This window comes from Acipenser ruthenus, chromosome 23, assembly GCF_902713425.1.
Source record: "Acipenser ruthenus chromosome 23, fAciRut3.2 maternal haplotype, whole genome shotgun sequence".
Lineage (NCBI taxonomy): Eukaryota > Metazoa > Chordata > Actinopteri > Acipenseriformes > Acipenseridae > Acipenser > Acipenser ruthenus.
This window is the reverse complement of record NC_081211.1, coordinates 3,612,305-3,619,437: the sequence shown is the minus strand read 5'-3', so window position 1 is coordinate 3,619,437 and position 7,133 is coordinate 3,612,305. Positions and strand designations below refer to the sequence as shown.

The 7,133-nt window shown below is 37.2% G+C and overlaps 1 long non-coding RNA gene across 1 annotated transcript; it reads left to right on the top strand.

The window, feature by feature from the left end:
* The first annotated feature begins 219 nt into the window (after window positions 1–219).
* On the top strand, window positions 220–5,497 carry LOC131699752 (uncharacterized). Its single transcript, XR_009308290.1, has 3 exons — window positions 220–277; window positions 2,300–2,544; window positions 5,369–5,497. It is a non-coding gene; the product is annotated as an uncharacterized LOC131699752 (long non-coding RNA).
* The last annotated feature ends 1,636 nt before the right edge of the window (window positions 5,498–7,133 follow it).

Sequence of the window (7,133 nt, the reverse complement as noted above, 5' to 3'; positions counted from 1 at the left end):
AATTGTCTGGGCATCATGCTTCCACTTGGCCCCACAAGTCCAGGTGGAGACTCCACAGGCTGGGGCTCACCTCCGGGGGGAGTAACTTGGTAACATCTGTTACTTTGTAACAATGGGTGTCATGTTCTATAACAACAGGACACCAGTTGACACACAAACACAGAAGTGTTTGTAAAATAGAAGTTTGAATGCTATATTTTTTTACTTTGTTGGCTGCAGGTGAAAGAGCTCAATGTTGAGTGAATGTGGGGACAGAACCACTTTCTCAGCAGAATGGGTAAGCTTGCAATGCCTCTGTACCGGCCCTATGGATAAATAGAAGACTTCCATTTCTAAACCCATAATCCAGTGCCTTTACCAGCACCAAAATCCATGCATTCCGTTTCTAAACCCATAATCCAGTGCCTTTACCAACGCCAAAATCCATGCATTCCGTTTCTAAACCCATAACCCAGTGCCTTTACCAACGCCAAAATCCATGCATTCCATTTCTAAACCCATAATCCAGTGCCTTTACCAGCACCAAAATCCATGCATTCCGTTTCTAAACCCATAATCCAGTGCTTTTACCAGCACCAAAATCCATGCATTCCGTTTCTAAATCCATAATCCAGTGCCTTTACCAGCACCAAAATCCATGCAAAACCCCCCCCCCCAAAAAACGTTGATAATCATTATCTTGCCTCCCTTCCAAGAGGCTGTAGTTAAAAATCATTGGGGAGAACGGAGAGTAGCAGGGATTAAACCAGCCTGGAGCAAGTGCCCTGAACAAGCGCAAGTGGTAAAGAACAAACATTCTAAACATCCACTTCTCAAATGCAATATTTTCTATTTACGTTGATCCTAGATACACATTGCTGGCCAGTACAACATCTAGTATTAGGATAGCTGCTGTGGGTCATTGAACCTGTGCTCGTTGTCATAACGAATGACCAGACACCCTGTGCTCTTTGTCATAACGAATGACCAGACACCCTATGCTCATTGTCATAACGAATGACCAGACACCCTGTGCTCGTTGTCATCGTAGTTTTATGGCGGGTGTTCTGTTTTTTTTTTTTTTTTGTTCAACCCCTGTATATACAAGATTACAAAAAAGACAGTGATGTTACAGTAAACCTAATGGTGTAAATCCCACAGGCCAGGACCCATTGGTCCGCAGCAGATTGTTTACCACCTGCATCCTGCGTTCCAGTTGAAATCTCTTGAATCTCCCCCTGGTAATTCCCATTTAAATGAATGGAAATGCAGAATGTAATGATAATGAAGCACATTAGCAGGTAGATTGGGGAATTTCCTAATGATGTGCGGCAATGCCACTCCGAATCCTGTCAAAACCCAGCAGCTGAGAAACAGCTTCTCACAGTTTTTGTATCAATTAGTGGACTTTTAAAGGGATTTGAATAAATACCTTAAATTCCACTTGTTAATGTAAAAGGGTTGGATAATCAACTTAATAAAAAAAATATATATATGTCCATACTGTTCTCAAGGGTAGATGAAACCGTAAATGATACTCAAATAAAAGTCCTTTAGATACTGAAAATACAGTATTCACTTCAGAGTCTATTTAATTGGTTTTGAAATATTTTTGTGTTCAGGTGAGCTCACTGCTCCCTCTAGTGGAGCAGAAGGAACTTCAGTGTATGGGTTTGCATTGTTTGTTGCATGGTGAATAGCAAGACAGCATTTGCTAAGCATTGCACATTATATTTGCATAAATATTATCTATTTCATCTTCAGGTAAGACCATAAATTTATGAAAGAAAATCCTATCTGTACTATATATTTTACAGCATTTGAACTCTGGTACACAGACAGCTGCAAGCACGCTGCAATAACATAATTTGGAACTATTGGAGGGAGATCAATCTCACATATATGCAAATGTTTTGCCAGCCCAGGGTCTATTCAGCCCCAGCATAATTTACATTCTAATTATCTTTACTAGATTTAAACTATAGATGCTACAATAATACTATTAAGTACAAGGTAGCCTGTTACCAAAGGGACTGAACAAATATAGCTGTTTATTGAAGGTGACACGAATTTACATTGAAAAACCAAATGTGGGGATCACTGGCTCATAAAAATAAGAATAAGTGATGGTTTAGTTCAGGTGAAGGTTCATACAGGTTTTACTTTACACAAATGACAAAAGGTATAGTATAGTACATAAGAGTATAATCATCATGGTACAAAGTTTAACAAAAATACAAATAAGTGGTAACCTGTGAAACCAGATCACTTTCTTTTCCCTCTTTACTTTAGACTGTCTAATTATGTTCCCTCACTGCAGAAATCCACACAACAGCTCTGGAGGACTGAAGGTCAGTGGGCATCATTCCATCCCATGACCAAGCCAACTGCCTCTTTAAAACAGCCAATGTCGACAAGCTACCAGCCCATGGATGTTCCCTCTGTAACCTGCAGGAGCACCAGAGCCACTGCACCTCATTTTATAATCCTCAGCAAAGACCAGCAACTTTGACAGAACCTGCGTCCCCCTGGCTCCTGCACACCATACGGTCCTGCCTATACCGGGTGAGCCACTTGGAGACCTGGGTTAACTGGTCTATACATTACTTTTTAAATCTTTAAATAACTCTATACTCCAGTTTTGTTTTCATGGTAAACCCTTAGACTTCATGTGATTGTCATTTTCCACTGGAGAAGAGTTATTACAGAGCTGGATGTGTTATAGAAGATTGCCTGGGATGACTTTTCATCTCCAAGGAAAGAATAAAGCATGGCTCTGACAGAGGGTGTCATTCTCAGTATCTATATCTGCAACAAGTGCACAACTAGATGAAAAAATAAATTATGCATGAATAGAGCCAGGTTCTTCTTCAATGCTGTACTAGAAATGGAGAATACCCAGTTCGTCATTTATTGCTTTATGTTTTATTTGAACTCTTTTCAGATGGATTTTTTCAGCAGCTACATTTAAAAAAGTTTAGAAATCTTTCACTGAAATGAAACGTTTGAAAAGTTTTTGAGCGTAAATCTCAAGCGTTCATAGTAACAAGTGGCATTAATCAGTGTCATCTCATCCGGGCTGCGTTTAGCATTCCGTTATTGAGTAATACAGATGCAACACCTCATAATCATTTATTTCATCAGATCATTTCCAAGACTGGAAAAGTAAGTGGGAGCTTTTACACTCAAAAACACTACTCTTTCTGCCAGACCCTTGCATGCATGTGTTATCACAACCATACACAGGATGTAATGTAATTTCACATGCCTATTTGTTTTCACCTCAAACCAGAAATTTTCATTTATAAGTAGCCGCATTCATGTAAACCCTGGGTTTGCTCTATGTGATTGCACTGCCATTGAAATTTAGACCATTTGTAATGACTTTCATTAAGTGATACTCAATTATACTCAATTAAAATGAAAATGCACACTAACTAACCAATCAAAGTTGTAGGATGCTAACTGCAATTGTAACATTTGGACATTATTTGACACTGTATATATATATATATATATATATATATATATATATATATATATATATATATATATATATATATATATTGCACGTTTTGCTTTTCTGTAATCCTTCATACATTAATACTGTATTTTAAAAAAATTAAACAGTTTCTAAATTTAGGAAATGAACTATAGGCATGATTGCATTTATATATATATTTAACTTCATATTTAGTATTTAATGTATGCATTCATAAAATTATAAAATAATGAATGTTATAATCATCTTGGACTCATTAAAGATTTAGGATTGGAATAGACAGGACTTGTGACTTGTAACAGAGAGAAGTGTTAAACACAGCTTGGAATAAAGAAACTATTAGTCATTAAAATGACTTCAAATCCACAGTGAAATATATTTAAAGTTATTACATTTGTTGAGAAACTTGGAAATACAATTACCTATCTAGAATAGCGCTCTAGAACACTGTATTGCTGACAACTGAAGTAGACAACATGATGGCTAGTGCCTTCATCAATTTAATATGAATTTCAACATTTACCTCCATAAAAACTCTTTATCAAGATCATTTTCCTCCTGCGTTTTAATTTATTCTGGTGTACAATTATGTAGCCAATAGTTACAGCTGTCATTATCCAAAACAGTAAATCCGATTTTAAAAAATGTATTACAAATATACCGTACTGGTCTCTTAACTGGAATAAATGACTGTGTTTAAAATCCCCATTTTTAGTGAGGAAATTAATTTCATCTTTTCATTTTAGCTACCCAGAAACATATTGTCACAAGAGCTGTGTCAAATAAATCCTCCCTTCATTACTATGTTCCTTAAATACTACAGTTAAACTGGTGTGTCTGCAATCCACACAAAGAGGATTAAAGATGGAATTGATGGATCAAGGTTAAAGTTATACAGTATTTAGAGCTGTCACGGTTGTTACAGTTATATTTTTAAAAATTGTCACTTTATTTTAAGGGGAACCTTCTTTAGCTTATTAAATATAACATGCAGCTTAGTATTATTATTTGTTTATTTAGCAGACGCCTTAATCCAAGGCAATCTAGGGTGTGTGAACTATGCATCAGCTGCAGAGTCACTTACAATACGTCTCACCCGAAAGACGGAGCACAAGGAGGTTAAGTGATTTGCTCAGGGTCACACAATGAGTCAGTGGCTGAGGTGGAATTTGAACTGGGGACCACCTGGTTACAAGCCCTTTTCTTTAACCACTGGACCACACAGCCTCCATGTTAACAAAAAAAGTGTATTATTATATAGGAAACTATTTATAAGCAAATGGAATCGATAGCCCCTTTTTTGGAAAGTAACCCTTTTTTTATTTGATACCCCCTTTTTTTGGAAATGAGCCCCTTTTTTGGAATCAGTATCCCTATTTTTGTAAGTAGGCAAACATGGCAGCAACCTTATTTAGCAACATAGCCTTAAACTATCACCATGTCAACATGTGTGGCGTTCATGGGTAAATGTGTACATAGTAAATGTTAAGCAATGGAAATGACACTAAAAGTATAATAATGCAGTCATCTGTTAAACAGCAACAACCTGACATCAGTTTTGTTATTGCTTCCCTGGCTCTCCAGAGGTTGAAGTTATTTCAATATGCTGCTTGCGTACAATGGGACTCTGTCAGAGATATGAATCACTTCTGTCCCCAAGTCATAAAAATAAAAACGTATCTAGACTCCGTGAGAAGGGTGATTTATCTGCTACAGCACAGAACTCCTTTCCTTCGGGTTATCACTGTGTGTACCTTGGTTGTAGTAATCTTTTTTGTGCTACCCAGCATACCAAGATAGTCAGACCTATCAGGGCTACAGGAAATAGTCCTTGTCATTTTGTTAAAGCACTGACAAAATAATCCAGCTCCCCTTTCTGTATTGCAGGTGATTCCAGAGGTGGTTTTCCAGTTCTTGAGATTCAGCACAAAATTCTGTGTCCACTAACACTTTCAGAGATAGCACACATCTCTTAACCCGAAGCTGATCTGGATGTGGGTTATATTGTAATTTAACAGGTAATGAAGAAATGAATAAGTAATGGTTCAGTAATGATGTATTTGTTATGCATTTTCAGTTACATATACTGCAGATCATTGAGGGAAATGTTCTGTAGTATCTATAAAGGTGGCTTTTTTCTGTCACAATTATTACAGAATGCCATTATGTTATTAAGGATTATACATAATAACTGTTCCATTTTCTCTGTCACAGATCAGTTAGCTCTAATTATAACTCGATTATCACCCACAGATGATTTATAACTTCATGAATAGTATGTTATTTATTGATTGCTGTTTTTAAATGGTTATTACTACAATATTACCCTCTAATGTTAGTTTAAGCACTGATTGTATGGGGCCATCCTTTTGACAATGTTATAGCAGATTTTTTCCCCCCAATTCCCTGCTTAAATTCTCTAGAAATTACTATTCTCTTTTTACTTTAAAATGTGTAACTTTGGCCTTTAGTTTGCCCAAGTCACTGCCTGTGTTATCTGCCATACAGTATTTCAGTGTACAGAACCACAGCAACAGAGATGAGACCCATTTCCCCCACTTCACACTGTCTGGTTTGTGATGGAAGTAATCTGTTATTGGTTGTCAAGAGACAATGGATAGTTCACATAAAAGGATTTAGGAGGGAGGCTGATTTATCTTGAAAGAACAATACCCAGGTGACAGTCATGCTCCAAGGAGAACTTTTGTTTTATTGAAGTCTTTCAAGATGAAAGGAGGCTGATGCATAGACATTGTAGCTGTCTTTTCTTTTTAAACACCTCCAGCAGACAGTATCTCCCTGCAGCTGTGCTCACAGTTCTCATACATCAACCATTGAATGTCAACATCCTTTCCATCCTCTATGAGTCCCTGGAATATCTGGGAGGTGGTCTGTGTCACTCTCACCCTCACCGTAAAGTCATTTTAAAACCAAATGTGTCAAAAGAAGATGTGTGTCTTTTTTACAAACATGTTCCGGTCTGTAAGTAGCAGTCATTGTGGGAAATTCAAAACTGTTAAGACTACAAAAGGAAAATTATTATTATTTATTTCTTAGCAGACGCCCTTATCCAGGGCGACTTACAATTGTTACAAGATATTACATTATACATTATTTCACATTATACAGATATCACATTATTTTTACATACAATTGCCCATTTATACAGTTGGGTTTTTATTAGAGCAATCTAGGGAAAGTACCTTGCTCAAGGGTACAACAGCAGTGTCCCCCAGTGGGGATTGAACCCACAACTTTCCGGTCAAGAGTCCAGAGCCCTAACCACTAATGTCAAGTAAAACAGTGAAACAAGGACCCCCATTGTATTGGTCCTCATCCAACATGTGTGGGTACTACATGGAAAACATTAAACACACCTACATATTTAATTAATCCTGTGAACGAACATGACGTTGGTTGATGCATTGAAAGCTTGTATCCTCTGCTCTGTGATCATAGTAGCTTCAGTGCCATGGAAACCTTTCCTGACCAAGACACATTTTTATATAGCGGTACCAGCAGTTTCCTGTGTATGGTTGTGATAACACATGCATGCAAGGGTCTGGCAGAAAGAGTAGTGTTTTTGAGTGTAAAAGCTCCCACTTACTTTTCCAATCTTGGAAATGATCTGATGAAATAAATAACTATGAGG